General features: G+C 43.5%; 1 long non-coding RNA gene across 1 annotated transcript in view; it reads left to right on the top strand.

Moving 5' to 3' along the window:
- LOC138737179 (uncharacterized) overlaps positions 1–2740 on the top strand; it is a 105094-nt gene extending 102354 nt beyond the window's left edge. Inside the window, exon 5 of the long non-coding RNA XR_011340819.1 lies at positions 2538–2740. This is a non-coding gene — a long non-coding RNA (uncharacterized lncRNA). The remainder of the gene's footprint in view (positions 1–2537) is intronic.
- The last annotated feature ends 16407 nt before the right edge of the window (positions 2741–19147 follow it).

Genomic DNA, 19147 nt, shown 5'->3' with positions numbered 1-19147 from the left:
TAAAATAGGTGGGATTGTGGATAATGAAGAAAGGTTTCAAAGATTACAAAGGGATTTGGACGGCTTAGAAGAGTGGGCTGAAAGATGGCAGATGGAGTTTAATGCTGAGAAGTGTGAAGTTCTTCATTTTGGAAGGAATAATAAAACTTGACGTATATAGTAAATGGGAGAGCATTGAGGAATGCAGTGGAGCAGAAAGATCCAGGAAAATGAATCCAATTCATCATTTCCTGAAGGTGGAATCTCACGTGGATAGGGTAGTGAAGAAGGCTTTTAGTATGATGGCCTTTATAAATCAAAGCATAGAATACAGGAGTTGGGAAGTGATGTTGAGACTGTTCAAGACATCAGTGAGGCCAAATTTGGATGACTGTATGCAGTTCTAGTCACCTAATTATAGGAAGTAAATCAACAAGGTAGAGAGGGTGCAGAGATTTATGAAAATATTACCTGGGACACAGCATCTAGATTACAAAGAAAGAGAGCAGTTTAGGTCTTTATTCCTTGGAGCATAGAAGGTTGAGAGGGGATTTGATAGAGGTATTTAAGATTAAGAGGGGGATAGATAGAGTTGTTGTGGATAGGTTTTTTCCCTTGAGGGTAGGAGAGATTGAAACAAGAGGTCATGAGTTAAGAGTTAAAGGGCAATAGTTTAGAAGTAAAATAAGGGGAAACTTCTTCACTCAGAGAGTGGTGTCTGTGTGGAATGAGCTTCTGGGAGAAGTAGTGGCGGCAAGGTCCACTTTATCATTCAAGGAAAAATTGGATAGGTATATGGATGGGAGGGGAATGGAGGGTTATGGGAAGGGTGCAGGTAGGTGGAACTAGAGGAGAATACTTAGTTCAGTGTGGACTAGAAGGACCAAGATAGCCTGTTTCTGTGCTGTAATTGTTATATGGTCATAGACAGATTTATAATATATTTTTCGTGGATATCCCTCGTAGTTGAGGAGGGTGGCCTTTGTTCAGTTGATCCACCGAGCGAAGACGCCTGTGCATGTATTTGTTTACTATGTAGTTGACGTTGCACTCCAAGAAGCACACGGTACTTCACAAATCAACCAACTAGCTTCAGTGGCGTGGAAACCACGATGACTGGAGCTGATGCACTTGTTGCGGCCTTCGTCCGCCTTCACAGCCGTTGAATTCAACGGCTTTGTCCGTCTGTTCCGCCGTTGAGGTCTTGGTTGGATTGTTCTTTGTCAGGGATCAAGGACCTTACCCTTAACCTTACCGCCATGAATGACCCCACCAGGAGCATAGCTGCAGACAGCATCGCTCTTGGGATCACAGGACCAGACAAGCTTCTCCACCATGACAAGGTTATTCTCTTCTTCTTTGGCTTGGCTTCGCGGACGAAGATTTATGGAGGGGGTAAAAGTCCACGTCAGCTGCAGGCTCGTTTGTGGCTGACAAGTCCGATGCGGGACAGGCAGACACGGTTGCAGCGGTTGCAGGGGAAAATTGGTTGGTTGGGGTTGGGTGTTGGGTTTTTCCTCCTTTGCCTTTTGTCAGTGAGGTGGGCTCTGCGGTCTTCTTCAAAGGAGGTTGCTGCCCGCCAAACTGTGAGGCGCCAAGATGCACGGTTTGAGGCGTTATCAGCCCACTGGCGGTGGTCAATGTGGCAGGCACCAAGAGATTTCTTTAGGCAGTCCTTGTACCTTTTCTTTGGTGCACCTCTGTCACGGTGGCCAGTGGAGAGCTCGCCATATAACACGATCTTGGGAAGGCGATGGTCCTCCATTCTGGAGACGTGACCCATCCAGCGCAGCTGGATCTTCAGCAGCGTGGACTCGATGCTGTCGACCTCTGCCATCTCGAGTACTTCGACGTTAGGGATGAAAGCGCTCCAATGGATGTTGAGGATGGAGCGGAGACAACGCTGGTGGAAGCGTTCTAGGAGCCGTAGGTGATGCCGGTAGAGGACCCATGATTCGGAGCCGAACAGGAGTGTGGGTATGACAACGGCTCTGTATACGCTTATCTTTGTGAGGTTTTTCAGTTGGTTGTTTTTCCAGTCACAAAGTTATAATCCACAGAGAAATATATTTTTATTGTTTTAATATAATGTTACTAATAATCCAGCTTCCCAAACATAATTTTCAGTCGAAAAATATTTAGTTGTAGGACTTTATGCTGTTCTCCATCGCCATGAAGAATGCTTTAAAGCACAGGATATTGAGGTTCCAATTTTATACTTGGCGTATAAGACAACCTCTGGTTTTGGGGTGACATTTTTAAGGTTTGAATACCACCTTATACGCCAACATATACGGTACTAACCTTGTATGTCTATGGAACGGGGTGAAAACCAAAGCGCCTGGAGGAAACCCACGTGGACGCATGAAAAATATATACAACTCCATACAGAGAGCACCGAATTCGAACCTGGGGGGCTGCTGCAGTAACAGCAGTGCGCTAACCATGTCACTTACAGAGCATACAATATAAATTTGTCTTTCTGTTCCCTATCAAAGGTATTGGACTGGAATTCTCCACATGCCGAGTTTCTCAACCTTTTTTATTTCCATCTGCAGAGCACCTTGAGGACAGCCTACATTAAATCGACAGACCACCAGTTATGGGGGTGGAGAGAAGCTGGCAAGGTTGAGCTATTTCCAAGACCACTGATGGGATTTTCATTTTGTTGTGGTGGGAAATGATTTTGAGGAATTTTCATTTCATTTGTTGTCAAATTTTCAGCCTTGTTTTATAAATCCAAGTTTTCACCTTTCGTAAAGAGTTTGTTTTGTGAGCAGACCAGTTGGACATTGCATACATAGTACAACAAGATACAGAGTTGCAGAGAGAGATTACTGTACATTTGGTGTATAAGTCGAGTCGTGAAACCCTAAAAAATTTCTCAAAAAGGAGTGGTCGACTTATAGGCCAGATATACAGGATTGTATTCGCTGGAGTTCGGAAGAATGAGAGGAGATCTTATAGAAACATATAGGATTATGAAGGGTATGGATAGGATAGATGTAGGAAGGATTTTTGAGCTGGCCGGGGAAACTAAAATGGGAGGACACAGTCTCAAGATTCGGGGGGAGTAGATTTAGGACAGAGATGAGTGAAAATAGTTTTTCCCAGAGAGTAGTGAATGTTTGGAATTCTCTAACCAGGGAAGTGGTTGAGGCTGCCTCATTAAACCTATTTAAAATTAGGTTAGATAAATTTTTACATGATAGAGGAATTAGGGGAAATGGGGAGAAGGCAAGTAGGTGGAGATAGGTCATAAATTAGATCAGCCATGATCGTATTGAATGGTGGAGCAGGCTCAATCGGCCATTTTTGGGCCTACTCCTGTTCCTACTTCCTATGTTCCTATGAGACCTTAAATTCACCGACAAAAAGAACAGATTGATGTCAATTTGGCATGTAGGTCAATGCTGGAGGCATCTCCCCATTGCCGGAGCTGCTTACCCAACCCCTCCCCACCAATGGGCACCGCTACAACCGCTCTTGCTTGGGAACCTGAGGTCACCGCTCCTGCCTGGTAAGCTGAGGTTCTTGCTCCCGTCGGGAATGCAATGTAGGTGCTGCAGCTCCGTGGGTCATCACCGCTGCTGCCTGGTAGGCCAAAGCTTTTTTTTTTCACTTACTTAATTTACTACTTTGTTACTTGCTATTGGGGTGTTTTAAAAAATTTTGGGTTCTTGACAGGCCTGGACAATCTGAAAAATGAGGGTCGACTTATAAGCCAGTCAACTTATGAGCCAAAATATACGGTAAGTAGTACAGAGCAACGGCAGTGTCATTTTACTTCTTTGGGGTTCATTCAGGAGTCTGATAACAGCAGGAAAATAACTATCCTTGAACCTGGGTGTGCTTGATCTCACACTCTTCAATGCGATGGAGGGGCTGAAAAGAGTATGGCTGGGATGGGATGAGTCTTTTAATATGTGAGCTTCTTTTCAAAAGGCAGCAGGAGTTACAGAAGGAGTTAATGCAGGGGAGGAAGTTGTGCATTTGATGGAGTCGATGGAGGGGGGTGTATGTGTGATGGTTGAAGGGGAGGATAATGTGATGGAGTCGATGAGTGGGAGGTGTGATGTAGTCAATGGAGGGGGTGTGTGATGGAGTCAATGGAGGGGAGGGAGGTGTGTGATGGAGGGGATGGGTGTGTGTGATCATCAGTGGGGAGGGCAGTGTATGTGATGGAGTTGATGGTGGGGAAGGTGCTTGTGTAATGGAGTCGATGGAGGGGAGGGGGTGTGTGATGGAGTCATTGGAGGGGAGGGAGTTTGTGATGGAGTTGATGGAGAGGAGGGGGTGTGTGATGGAGTCGATGGAGGGGAGGGATGTGTGTGATGGAATTGATGGAGGAGAGGGGGATGTGCGATAGAGTCGACGTAAGGAAGAGAGGTGCATTCATAACCCTTTGCAGTTTCTTGCGGTCTGGAGCAGAGCAGTTTGCAGCCCATGCAGTGATGCACCCTGACAGCATGCTTTCATAATGACTTGTTTATTATATCAGCGATATTAGCCTTGGCTGTGACACTGTGGACTTCCTGGAACCAACCCACGGACCAGCAGTGGTCCAGTGACGCCTGCGGTTGGGAAATACCACTCAAGGTTTGAACAGACTGTGGCCATGACTGCTTTTTAATTTCAATCCATAATAAATGGGCTCGCATCCAATCTTTAGGCCAATGCAAAATTTGCCAAGAATCACAGCCTAAAATCTTCCAAGCAATTTGCAGATTATGTGATACATTTCCTGAGACACTAATAATGATTTGTTTTAACTACGCACATCCTGGTTTCCAATTTGGATTAAGTGTACATGATTAGGAAGAGCTCAACACTCAGATTAGCCTGATGGACTACGTTGTTTTTTCTCTCTGTCAACTGGACATTTTCTATTTCATGGATGACCAGAATATGAAGCAACGTTGCTTCTTATCCAGAGATAGGATCGGCAGGGACTTTTCTCTGCTGGAGCCGCTGAAGGGGTCACCTTATAAAATAATGAGTGGCACCCCCACCACCCAGGCCATGCCCTCTTCACTCTGCTACCATTGGGGAAAAGGACCAGGAGCCTAAAGACGAGCACTCAGTGGCACAAGGAGAGCTTCTTCCCCTCCGCTATCAGATTCTTGAATAATCAATGAACCACAGACACGGCCTTACTTTTCGTGCATGATTATTTCTATTTTTATATTACTGTTGTAAGGTGGTTCATAATATGAATGTTTGAAATATGACGCTGGTGTAAAACACCAAATTTCACAACTTGTTCATGACAATAAATTCTGATTCTGATTCTTTTTCACAGGGTAGGGAAGCAAAAAACTCGAGGATATAGATTCAAGGTGAGAAGGGAAAGAATTAAGGTGGTGTAGGTGGTGGGTGTGTGGAAGAGGAAGCAGAAGAGTCAGGTACATTTGGACATGTACGTGGATAGAAAAGGTTTAGAACAATGGATAAGTTGGGCTGAAGGGCCCAGTTGTGTGCTGTATAACCATAGCTCTTGTGACTCAAAATATTCCCCCTGGCTAGACTGGGCATATTTTTTTACCATTGAGACGCCCTTTTAAGATTCTGATGACAGCATGAAAGAAGCTGCCATTGAATTAGAACATAGACAATCTGGAAAAGGGGACAGAGTGCAGTGTTTCAAAACTTGACACTAAATTAGGTGGAAAAGCAAATTGTGCAGAGGATACAGAGAGATTGCAGGGAGATAGAGATAGATTAAGTGAGTGGGCAGATGGCGTACAATGTTGGTAAATGTGAGGTTGTCCACTTTGGAAGGAAAAATTGAAGATCTGAATGCTATTTAAATGGCAAGCGATTGCAGCGTGCCTGCCGTGCAGAAGGACTTGAAAGTGCTTGTGCATGAATCGCAAAAGGTGAAGCAATGATCAAGAAGGCAAATGGAACGTTGCCCTTCATTGCTGGAGGGATGGAATTTAGGAACAAGGAGGTTATGCTGCCACTGTACAAGGTACTTGTGAGGCCCCATCGGAGGTACTGCATGAAGTTCTGGTCTCTTTACTTGAGACTTTGGAGGCGGTCCAGAGGAGGTTTACCAGATAGATTCCAGAGATGAGGGGGTAGGCCTATTAACATAACATAACATAACATAACAATTACAGCACGGAAACAGGCCATTAGGCCCTTCTAGTCCGCACCGAACCAAACACCCCTTTCTAGTCCCACCTCCCTGCACAATGCCCATAACCCTCCATCTTCTTCTCATCCATATACCTGTCCAACCTTTTCTTAAATAATACAATTGACTCCGCCGCCACTATTTCTCCCGGAAGATCATTCCACACGGCTACCACTCTCTGAGTAAAGAAGTTCCCCCTCATGTTACCTCTAAACCTCTGCCCCTTAATTCTTAACTCATGTCCTCTTGTTTTAATCTTTCCTCCTCTTAACGGAAATAGTCTATCCACATCCACTCTGTCTATCCCTTTCATAATCTTAAATACTTCTATCAAATCCCCTCTCAACCTTCTACGCTCCAAAGAATAAACACCCAATCTGTCCAATCTCTCCCCATACTCCAGATGCTTAAACCCAGGCAACATTCTGGTAAACCTTCTCTGCACTCTCTCCACTCTGTTTATATCCTTCCTATAATTAGGCGTCCAGAACTGCACACAGAACTCCAAATTAGGCCGCACCAACCCCTTATACAATCTCAACATCACCTCCCAACTCCTATATTCCATGCAATGATTGATAAAGGCCAGCATACTAAAAGCCTTCTTCACCACCCTATTCACGTGAGTTTCTACCTTCAGGGAACGATGTACCGTTACTCCTAAATCTTTCTGCTCTTCTGTATTCATCAATGCTCTCCCATTTACCACATATGTCCTATTCTGATTCTTCTTACCAAAATGAAGCACCTCACACTTATCAGCATTAAATTCCATCTGCCATTTTTCAGCCCACTTTTCTAAGCAGCTCAAATCCCTCTGCAATCCTTGAAAACCTTCTTCATTATCCACTATTCCACCTATCTTAGTATTGTCTGCATATTTACTAATCCAATTCACCACCCCATCATCTAGATCATTAATGTATATAACAAACAACAATGGGCCCAATACAGATCCTTGAGGCACACCACTGGTCACCGGCCTCCAACCTGACAGACAATTATCCACTACCACTCTCTGGCCTCTCCCTTTCAGCCAATGTTCAATCCATTTGACTATCTTAAAATTTATACCTAAAGACTGCACCTTCCTAACTAACCTTCCATGTGGTACCTTATCGAAGGCCTTACTGAAGTCCATATAGACAACATCCACTGCGCTACCCTCATCCACATTCCTAGTCACCTCTTCAAAAAATTCAATCAGATTGGTCAAACATGACCTTCCTCCCACAAATCCATGTTGAATGCTCCTGATCAGACCCTGTCTATCCAGATGTTTATAAGTACTATCTCTAAGAATTTTCTCCATTAATTTACCTACCACAGACGTCAAACTTACAGGCCGATAGTTGCCAGGCTTCCTCCTTGAACCCTTTTTAAATAACGGAACCACATGCGCAATGCGCCAATCCTCCGGCACTATCCCCATATCTAATGACATTTGGAAAATTACCGCCAGAGCCTCTGCTATTTCCTCCTTCACTTCTCTCAATGTCCTGGGGAAGATCCCGTCTGGTCCCGGAGACTTATCCACCTTTATATTCTTCAAAAGCCTTAAAACTACACCTTTTGTAATCTCTATATTCCCCATATTTACCCAATTTGCTTTTTTTATCCCACATCTCCCAATATCCTTCTCCTTAGTGAATACCGAAGAAAAGAAACTGTTCAATATCTCCCCCATTTCTCTAGGTTCCACACACAGTTTTCCACTCTGATTTTCTAAGGGACCAATTTTGTCTCTAGCTTTCCTCTTACCATTAACATATTTGTAGAACTCTTTTGGATTAGTTTTCACCCTGCTTGCCATAGTTTTCTCGTACCTTCTTTTAGCTTTCCTAATTCCTCTCTTAAGATTCCTCTTACATTCAATGTATCTTTCAAACATCTCCTTAACTCCATGCTTCTTATATCTAATATACGCCTCCCTTTTTCTTCGAACCAAGTTTCCAATATTCCTTGAAAACCAGGAGAGATTGAATCGTCTGGGATTGTACTCGCTGGACTTTAGAAGAATGAGAGAATATCTCATAGAATCATAGAAAACCATGAAAGGCATAGAGGTAGGTAAGTCATTTTCATTGGTAGGAGAGACCAGAACTAGGTCCCCATGATTTGAATGGAGACGCAAATTTGCACGGTTAGTGTAGCGGTTAGCACAATGCTGTTCCAGCACAAGCGACCGGTATTCAAATCTGGCGCTGTCTGTAAGGAGTTTGTGCATTCTCCCTGTGTCTGCATGGGTTTCAACTGGGTGCTCTGGTTTCCTCCCACCGTTCAAAAACATCCCGCCAATGTTGGTCATTTGGGTATAATTGGGCGGCACAATGTCATGGGCTGAAAGGACAGGTTACCAATATATAATGAGCACTGAGGTATCCGTCTTGGTATTAAGGAAGGAGAAGTAATTTTTCCGGAGACTTTCTTAATTTGTACATTGTCATAAAAAATAAGATTTTTAGCCTTAACCATATATCAAGGTGGTAGAGGCGGGTTCAATTGCAAGTTTGCAATTTCAAAAGACATTAAGACAGGTACATAGAGAGTAAAGGTTTAGACCAGTGGTTCTCAACCTTTTCCTTTCCACTCACACACCACTTTAAGTAATACCTCTGCCATGGGTGCACTAAATTAAGTGGAAAAGCAAATTGTGCAGAGGATACAGAGAGATTGCAGGGAGATAGAGATAGATTAAGTGAGTGGGCAGATGGCGTACAATGTTGGTAAATGTGAGGTTGTCCACTTTGGAAGGAAAAATTGAAGATCTGAATGCTATTTAAATGGCAAGCGATTGCAGCGTGCCTGCCGTGCAGAAGGACTTGAAAGTGCTTGTGCATGAATCGCAAAAGGTGAAGCAATGATCGAAGGAAAAAGTTTGAAAACTACTGTTTTAATCGTCCCTCATTGACTCGTTATGTGCAGGGTTTCAGAACTCCAAAGGAAATGGGCCAGTGACAATTTTTCTCAAGCAAAATATTTCAGTAACAAATTGGGCAGTGATTCTCAACATCCCACCTTAACCAGTCCCTTACTGATTGGAGAGCAGTTATAGCACAGGGAATAATTAAAATGGTATGTGAATGGAAAGAAAACATTTGAGAACCACTGGGTTAGAGGGATATGGGCCAAATGTGGCTAGTTTGGTCGGCATGGACAAGTTGTGCCAAACTCTACGACTCGCGGGGTAATAAAAACACCTCTTTAGCTACCCGAAGGCAGAAATCCAATGGGAAACACATGACCTACTGGAGGGAAGAGTTGTGTCCTGCTGTGACTCTGAGGCTGCCTCGTCAGGCCTCCCTGTGTCTGCACAATGTCCTTTGTGATATAAACATAAATGGGCCCTCTCTGAACGCAGCGCTGAAGCTGAAGCTTTTCAATTTCCTGATGAAATTTGGAATAATTGCCCCCCCCCCCCCCCCATTCTTCCTTTGGTTCTAATTAATCCTGTGGGCAACTTCTACCATTGCTCTCAACTCACTTCATTTAACTTCTCATTTTTGATTTTACTCGTTTTCTTTGTTCTCTAATAGTTCCTTCTCCTGAGATTCTTTTTCTGCTTGAACCTCAAACTGACTCAAGTGTAACAGAATCATTTTCCCATTACTGTTCCCTTGTTGCCGCCAGGATTTATGCTTTGAACCCTTATCCTGACCTTTCTCCACTTTTCGCTTCAGTTCATTAATTTCTTTTTCTTGAGCTTTCTGATTTTTTCTCCAACTCTTGCCTCAGTTTAGCATTTTTCTTCAACTTTAACCTCTGATTCAACGAACAAGCAAGTAACTACAATTTATTTACTTAATTCCTTTGTACATTCACCCTCGCTGGCACAAGTCTGTTCCCAAAGAATGTTCTCTGGGGATGCTGTTCTAAATAAATCTACCTTCACTGATGTTTCTACTCATTTGAGCCATTTTTATTTAGTTTTTTTCTTATTTAAATTAATCTATCAACCACACGCCTTGGTCTCCATTATCGACATGGAATATTACAGCACCAAACGGGACCTTTGGCCCACAATGCTTTTTAAAAAAATTTAATAGTCCACGAATCCGTGCTGCCCAATTAAACTCCACCCCTAAACACATTTTGAACGGTGGGAGGAAACCAGAGCCCCCAGGGAAAATCTACGCAGACACGGGAAGCTCCTTACAGACAGCACAGGATTCGAACCTCTGTCCCGATCGCTGGCGCTGTAAAGGCGTTGCACTAACCGCTACCCAATCTGTTGGGCCAACCTGCTCCACAAAAATCTAATCCTACCCCACCTCATGCCCAGTACCCTCTCATTTTTCTTAAATCCATGTGCCGATCTAAATGTCCCTATTGTACCAGCCCCATCACCAATACATTCCAGGCACCCACTTCTCTTTGTGTCAAAAACTTACCTCTGACATCTCCCCTAAACTTGTGTGATCCGAGGTTGGAATGCCCATTCAAAGGCAGGCATCCATGGTATAGCTCAGCCTTTCGTACAAATTTAAATGACTTAGAGAGTTTGGCTCAGGATGACTTTAAACCACTGCTTATTGATCCCACCCAGGAATATCAAGTGTTGCCAATTAAATATAAATTCAACACAGTGGGTGAGAAACCAAGTAGGGAGCACAGTTAGCGTAGCGGTTACAGCGCCAGCGATCAGGACCAGGGTTCGAATCCTGCGCTGTCTGTAAGGAGTTTGTACATTCTCCCTGTGTCTGCTTAGGTTCTCCCTGCCCGGAGGTGGGGGGGGGGGGTTCTGGTTTTCTCCCACCGTTCAAAAATGTTCGGGGGGGGCGGTTTGTAGGTCAATTGAGTGTAATTGGGTAGCACAGGTTTGTGGGCCTGTTACTGTGCTGTATGTCTAAATTAAATTAAAATTAAAAAGTTAAAGTCCAATTTATTATCATCTGATTGCACAAGTAAAACCCAACGATACAGCGCTCTCCGGTCCTCAGTTCAGAACACGCAGATACACAACCGAACATTACACACAAACAAACAATACATGTGCAGGACAAGTATTCATATATACAAATAAATACTGTTTTGAGAATATGAGAGGCTCATGTGGTTAGTGTGAGCAGTTCCTTTGGTCAATGTTTCAGGTCGGGAGCCCTTTATCAGTATGAGGTTTTGCTGAAAGGTTCTGGCCCGAAACGTCGACCGTTCTTTTTCTCGCACTGATGCTGCTCGACCTGCTGAGAGCAGATTGTTTTTTTTTGTTGGAGTTGGATATCGGATATTAGAACCAGGAACTGTGAGGAGGCTGATGGCGCTGAGAGGTTCCTGATCGCGTCGGAGGTTCGGAACTGGAACTCGGGTGGCCGATGATTTGAACTGGACTCTCAAGAGGCTGCAGGAGCGCTGGAGGCGAATCCACAGACACACGGCGACTCTTTTGCTCCTCCTTCTCTGACTGTAAGAGGCTCTTCAGGCAATTTCTGCAGATGGCGAATCTGTCTCCCTTAAAGCAGGCAAAAGGCAATTTTGTGTATATATGACCCTGCTTTTATTAGATGACGATAAATTGAATCATGAATCCAGATGAATCTGATGTGCCCAATCAATGGAGAATGAAGCAAGAAATCTGAGGCTGTTGTAGTTGACAATTTTGAGCTCAGCTTTCTGACATGAGGGATAGAATAATATAGAGATGCTTCAAGGGAGAGAAGCTTAATGATCAACAATTAGAGGAGTAAAAATTTCAAGAGACGAGCAGGTGACAGGAGAAAAATGTTTTCTCTGCACCCTGACTGGGATTGGAACGCACACACAGTCTGACCACTCAAAAGTCAAAGTTGTCTCTCAACAAGGCAGTTTAATGTTTAAATTCCTGTTGTGGAAAAGAGAAACTGGAGAAAACAACAAAGTGAGCTTCCCAGCAGATTATTTGTTTTAATTGTTTGTTTTGGACAGAGAAAGACACTCAGTGCAGCCTTGCTTCTGCATAACAACCCAGATCACCCTCCTCAGCTGAGTGGGCTTTGCCTCTCTCTCTTTTATCCACATCCCTTTCAAGGAGAATAAAAGCCATTAATATATCTTGTGACATCAAAACCTTGCAGCTGTGGGTTCCTGCCCTTTCAGCCTGAGTTCCGATCGACCAACACTCTTTAAAGTCACTTAGTACAGAATTAAATAATCACACCGGCAAGATATTATGATTATTCCACCCGATTATTAGAAACATAGAACAGTACAGTACATAAACAGGTCCTTCAGCCCATCTAGTCCATGCTGAACTATTATCTGCCCAGTCCCATTGAGCTGCACTCGAACCATACCCCTCCATCTATGTACTTATCCAAACTTCCCTTGCATGTTGAAATCAAACTCGAATTCACCACTTCCACTGGTGGCATTCCATGCTCTCACCACCTACTGAGTAAAGAAGATCCTCCAATGTTCCCCTTAAACATTTCACCTTTCACCCTTAAACCATGTCCTCCAGTTCTTGTCTCACCCAGTGGAAAAAGCCTGTCTGCATTTACTATACCTATGACCGTCCATAATTTTGAACACTGTTATGAGCCCAGAGGACCCCAAAACCCAGCAGCAATAGATATTCACCAAGACAAGTGGTTACTTAAACAAAAGTTGCTTTTAATTATCTTTAAACAAGAAAACAGAATCACACTTTAACTTAACTAACCTAACTTAACCCCCTTCTAATTCTAAGCGCACGTGTATGTAATGTGTGTGTAAGTTCAGAAAAGTTCTTTGGTTCCAAGTCCAATCTCACTTCTCATTCCTCCAAATTCACTGGTCGTAGGCCATTCTTATACTGTGCACAGAATTTAACATTTATAAAGTTCACCAGGTTTTGGTGCTTGAAAGGTAAATGGTTACCACTCAGGAAGGTTCTTGTCAGTTTTCAGAGAGAGATTTGTTGTTCCAGGACATCCACAACTGATGTACTTCCATCAGTCACTCCAGTGTCTTGCTGACGAAACTTGCCCCTTCAGGGTTCTCCAGATGATAACCTCTTTCTTTCAGGTCACCACAGAGTGCCTTTTTGTTTCTCTTATTTCAAGTGAAACATTAGACAGCCAGTACTCTCCTCTTGCATGAACCACAATGGCTATGACCCAAGCCGTCTTCCAAATTGGGGCTTTCCACAAGCTTGCCAGCTTGCCCTGTTCCAGTCCCAGCTGCCGTTGCTAGCTGTAATACTGTACAAGTGATCTCTGTCTCTCTCTCTTTCTCTCTCTTTCTCTCTGTGAGATAAAACCTGTTTGACTCTCTCTCTGCTTGCAAAACCACATGAACGACCCTCTTAGAACACCAAGTTCTCTTCCAGACAATCTGCGGCTCCAGCAAGATCTTTCATCTGTTGCCTTTTGTAAACAACAATCCATTAATGAACTCTCTTGAGCACTCTCTAAAGATCTTGCAAAAGCTGTGGAGCCTATATGTCTAGCATTAGCTGAGCTCCAGTATTTCAAATAAGATCTGTTTTAAAGTGTTTGTATGTGACCTACTCTAATAAACCTTTTTTAATTTATCTCCCAAAAACATATCTATATACTCTGTCACAATATTTCTACAATTCTCTGATGCACTAGGGAATAACATTGAACATGGAAACCTATAGCACTGTAGGCCCTTGGTGTTGTGCCAGCCTAATAACTTACTCTAGCAACTGCCTAGAATTTCCCCCACTGCGTGGTAATCCTCCATTTCTCACAGTTTCATGCTCCTACTTTATAGTCTCTTCTATGTTCCTATTGTATCTGCCTCACCCACTGTTTCCAGCAGCATATTTCATGCACCAACCACTCTCTGTTTGGAAAACCTACTTCTGACATCCCCCCTGCACTTACTCCCAGGCACCCTAAATCTATGCCTCCTCATGTTAGCCCTTTCAGTCCTGGGAAGGCGTTTGGTCATCTCAACGATCAATACTCTCATCATCTTGCACACCTCTATCAGGTCACTCCTCATCCTTCATCACTCGCTCAAGCTATCCTCATAAGGCATGCTCTCCAATTCAGGCAACACCGTGGTAAATCTCCTCTGCGCCTTTTCTAAGGCATTCACATCGTTCCTGCCATGAGGTGACCAGATCTGAACAAGTGGGGTCTAACCATGATCTTATATTGCTGTAACATTACCTTACGGCTCTTGAACTTGATCCCACGGTTAAGGAAAGCGAACACACCATACATCTTCTTAACAAGGGCGGCATGGCTGGCATAGCGGTTGGCGCAACGCCTTTACTCCACCAGCGATTAGACCGGGGTTCAAATCCCGCACTGTCTGAAAGGAGTTTGTACGTTCTCCCCGTGTCTGCGCAGGTTTTCCCAGGGGGCTCCAGTTTCCTCCCACCATTCAAAACATACCAGGGGTGTAGGTTAATGGGGTGTAAATTGGGCAGCATGGACCTGTGGGCTAAAATGGCCTGTAACCGTGCTATATGTCTGAAAAATGTGAAGCAGCTTTTATACACATGGATCCCCAGATCTCAGTTCTTCCATACTGTTCAGCATCTGCCCATTAACATTGTAATCTGCCATCAAATTTGACTTCCCAAAATGAACCACTTTACACTGTTCTGGGTTAAACTCCATCTGCCACTTCTCAGCATCCTAGCAATGTCCCTCTGTAACCTCTGGCAACCCTCCAGACAATCCACGACACCACTGACTTTCATGCCATCCACAAACTTACTAACGTAGCCTTTCACTTTCTCATCCAGGTCTTTAATAAATATCGCAAAGCGGAGGGATCCCAGAACAGATCCCTGCAGAGCACCACTGCTCGCCAGCCTCCTTGCAGAATACGAACCATCTCCAGTCACCCTCTGCCTTCTCTGGGCAAGCCAATTCTGTATCCACAAAGCAAGGCCTCCTTGGATTTCAAGCCTCCTTACTTCCTGAATGAGCCTTGCATGGGGGAACCTTATCAAATGCCTCACTGAAATCCACATAACACAGCATCCACTTCTCTAGCTTCATCACTGTGTTTTGTTACATTCTCAAATAATTCAGTCAGACTCACGAGTCACGTCCTTCCCTTGACGAAGCCATGCTGATTATCCCTGAGCAGATTATGTCTCTCTGAATGCTTGTAAATCCTGTCAGTAAGGATCTTCTCCCACAGCTTGCCCACCACTGAAATAAGACCCACTCGTCTATCATTCCCTGGGTTATCTCTACTCCATTTCTTGAACAGGGGAGTAACATCTGCAACCCTCCAATCCTTCAGTATTTCTGACTCTAGTAACAATGCAAAGATCATTACCAGTGATCCAGCAAGCTCCTATCTCGCTTTCCATGTAAGCCTTAGCTCTGGTCCTGATAACTGAGCTAACTCCTTGCATTTCACATCCGCTTTCGTAACATCAACATGCTTAGTGGTAGATAGGTTTTTGATTAAGAGGGGATGCAGGAAGAAGGCAGGAGAATCAGGTTGAAAAGGATAGTAAATCAGCCATGATGGGCTGGAGAAGCAGACTCAATGGGCCAAATGGCCCAATTCTGCTCCTATGTCTTATGGCTGGAGTTACAAGAAGAGACTTCTATCAGATCAGTCTTCAACCTGCAAGGTAAACAATCCAAATCTGACTTGATCAATCCAGACAAAGTCCCAGTGAACCGCCTCTGCATCCTCTCCTCAGGCTCCACATCCTTCCTGTAATGTGGCCACCAGAATGCGCACAATACTCCGGACGTTGCCTAACCAGAGTTTTATCCAGCTTCAACATTGTCTCAAGGCCCCAACCAATGAAGGCAAACATGCTGTCATCTTTACCACTCTATCCTTCAAGGCATAATGGACCTGGACCCTCCCAGAGAGCCCTTTACACATTAATGCTCCTGAGGGTATTGGCATTAACTGAATTTGAACTCCAAAAATGGATTGAACTCCATCTGCCACTTCGCTGCCCAAATTCTCCACTGGTCTTTATCCTGATATATTCTTTGACAACGCTGCTCACTATTCATGACCCCACCAACTTTTGTGTCATCTGCAAAGTTACTAATCTGACCAACGACATTTTCATTAACTTCTTGGTATGTGTCACAAACGGCAGGTACTGATTTTACAGGATACCTCTGGCTACAGACATTCAACAGGACAAATGCCCATCCACCACTACCTTAAGATTTCTATGACCAACTCACCAGGGATCCTGCAGTTACTTCATATCCGACACTTGCCTCCCAGGTGGGGTCATGTCCAATGCTTTACTAAAGTCCATGTAGTGAGCAGACAAGGAATTGCTGGAAGAATTCAGCAGCATCGTGGATAGAAATGGTCAGTCAACATTTCGATTTGAATCCTTTTATCAAGACTCTCTTGATGAAGGGTCCTGACCCAAAATGTTGATGACCATTTTTACCGATGGATGCTGCCTGACCTGCCCATTTTCTCCAGCATCAATGGAAATGCTTCATTAATTCATGTGTTTTGGACTTGACAGAGCCTTGAGAAATTCTGGAGTGGAGCATTTCAAACTTTTTCCGTACTTTTAAAAGTTAATTTTAAGCCTAAGCTGCTTTGATTGGCACTGTTGGAGAGAGTGGCATTATTTTAACAGCATCTGATTTGTGTGTGTTAGCTTTTACTTGTCTTGTGGTTAGGTGTTGCTCAGATGGAAAGACATGGCGCTGCCTACTCACGGTCCATGGCTACGTGACGACGTGTCATGTTTAAACTTAGAGAAGATTAGATGCCCAATTTCTGATTTAAATTTACATTTTCAAACACTGTGGGGACATATAAATTCACACAAAGTGAATTATTTTCACAATCTCTGATTTGATATGAATGAAGAAGTGTTGACTAATGAGGTAATTTACCACTTTGATAAGGAATTCTTTTTTCCTCTCCTTGCCAAACAGCTTCACTTTTGGGTAGTGGGTTTAGATCTTCTTTTCATAATAAAATATTATGGTAATATATTTTTTTAAAATTGAGAATGCGGGGTACCTGGAATGAAATGGTATGATCTAAGTATGATTTTCTTTTTGTCTTTTAATATGTATCTTTATGTACTCTTAATTTTTCAATGTGGAATTTCAATTTCAATAAAAATATTGAAAAAGAAAGAGTTTCTCCAGCTACTTTTTGTCTATTCAAGATTCCAGCATCTGCAGCTTTTGTGTTTCCTATACAGGTTGAGTGCCCTGTATCCGAAATTCCAAAAACCAAACTTTTTTTTAAGCACTGACATGATGTCACAAGTTGAAAAATATTCACCACCTGACTTGCCCGTGTGGGGCTCTGATGCTCTGTTGTTGGTGCCAGAGCTCTGAGGTACAAAGTGAAATATTTGCTTCTGGCCAGGAAGATGCCAAGTGGAGCTGAGTCTGGGTCTTCAGCATCGACTGCAGCCAGAGTCGGCGACGGTGACTCCATTCTCAACATCGGGGGTAGTGCCGGCCGCATTGGAGAAGTTGCCTTGGGCTCCCGGGCAAGAGCAGGGATCGTAGTCAGGGACCAGAGGCATGGAGCTGTAGGGAACAGTGGTGGCGGAGGGGAGTTGTCAGGAAACGCCAGCGGCAAAAGACAAAAACCATTGTTAATGTGGCAGGTGACACTGGAAGAAACATTTGAAAAAGCCATCAAGAAGAATTTCTAGTGTTTGGTGTTGCATTTATCTTCTTTTGTAAGCAGAGATCAAGGTTTTTTTTGTAAGTACTAGACATTATTTCATGTGAATTTTCCACTTGTGGCATCACGTTAGCGCTCAAAAAGCCTGCGTTGTTTTTTGTTGATGTTTAACCACTGATACAGGTATTCCGCTGATGCCGGCATGCTGACTTTCCCTAATAAGTCCATGCTTTTTCCAATGTTAGTAAATCCTGTCTCCAAGAATCTACTCCAACAATTTTTCCTTCCATTGATGTAGAGCTCACTACCCTATAATTTCCTGGTTTGTCCCTGTTTCCCCTCTTAAACAAATGAACAGCATTGATTTTCTCCAGCCTTCTGGTACCTCGCCTGTCACTGCTCTGGGTACAAAGATCTCCGTCAAGGCACTGGGAAGCTCTTCAGCATCAGGTTTACTGTCGTGAACTATGCATGCCTTCCTCAGTATTCTGAGATAGATCCCAATATGCCCTGGAGACATTCATCTCAAGATGCCCAACATATCCTTGTCTTAATCTCAACATGCTCTAGAGCAGTGTTTCTCAACCTTTTTCTTTCCTCTGTCAACAGGCAGAGTTTCTCCTTTGTCCTTGAGTAAACCTACCCTTTCCTAAGCTACCTCATGCTTTTTAATGTGTGTGTCTCCCTCTCTCACTCTCTCCCTCTCACTTGTGTATATGTTTGTAATCAATTGAATGCCTTAATCCAACTTGCTAAGCACATTATTACATGGCCCCCTTTAGCCCTTCTAATTCATGTTTAAGTTTTTTTTTTGTCCTGCTTCCTTTATATTTCTCATGGGACTTGTCCAATTTCAGCTTCTTAACCTTACATGTTTTTCTTTTTATTTCATGACTAAACTTACAATATCACTTTTCCTCTAAGATTCCCAAACCTGGCCCTCTTTCATCATTACAGACACAGTTGCCACAGTCATAAATTGAATTGGCCAAGGTATTAATGCAGTGCATGCTGGAACTTATCTGCCACCCCTTCCATTTGGAGTTAGGATATAATCTCAAGTCTGGCCCACGAGCCCAGGCGGCCCAAATACACTCACATGGCTGATTAACCTAGTACGCCTGTACTTCGTTGAAACGTGCAAGGAAGTCGAAGTGCCCAGAGGAAACTCGCAGGGTGAAGGTACAAACTCCTTACAGACAGAGGCGGATTGTACACAGCACGATGGCGCTGGACTATGGTTGCGCTGACAGCTACGCTTGCACCTTTATTAAAGAGAGGATCTCACCGTCACAGTCCCTTCAAAAGGATGTGGTTAAAAATAACAATAAATTTGGATGATGTGTTTTAATAACTATAATTTCCATTAATTTAAATATAGAAATTATGTTGTTACCGAAAAAAATCTAATCTTGATTCAGACGGACAGAATGTGCAATATGTTTCCTCAGTAAAAGATCGAAGGATAACCTAAATTAGTCT

This window comes from Narcine bancroftii, chromosome 6 (assembly GCF_036971445.1).
Source record: "Narcine bancroftii isolate sNarBan1 chromosome 6, sNarBan1.hap1, whole genome shotgun sequence".
NCBI lineage: Eukaryota > Metazoa > Chordata > Chondrichthyes > Torpediniformes > Narcinidae > Narcine > Narcine bancroftii.
Note: the sequence above shows the minus strand (reverse complement) of the source record. Positions and strands in the feature narration are given on the sequence as shown.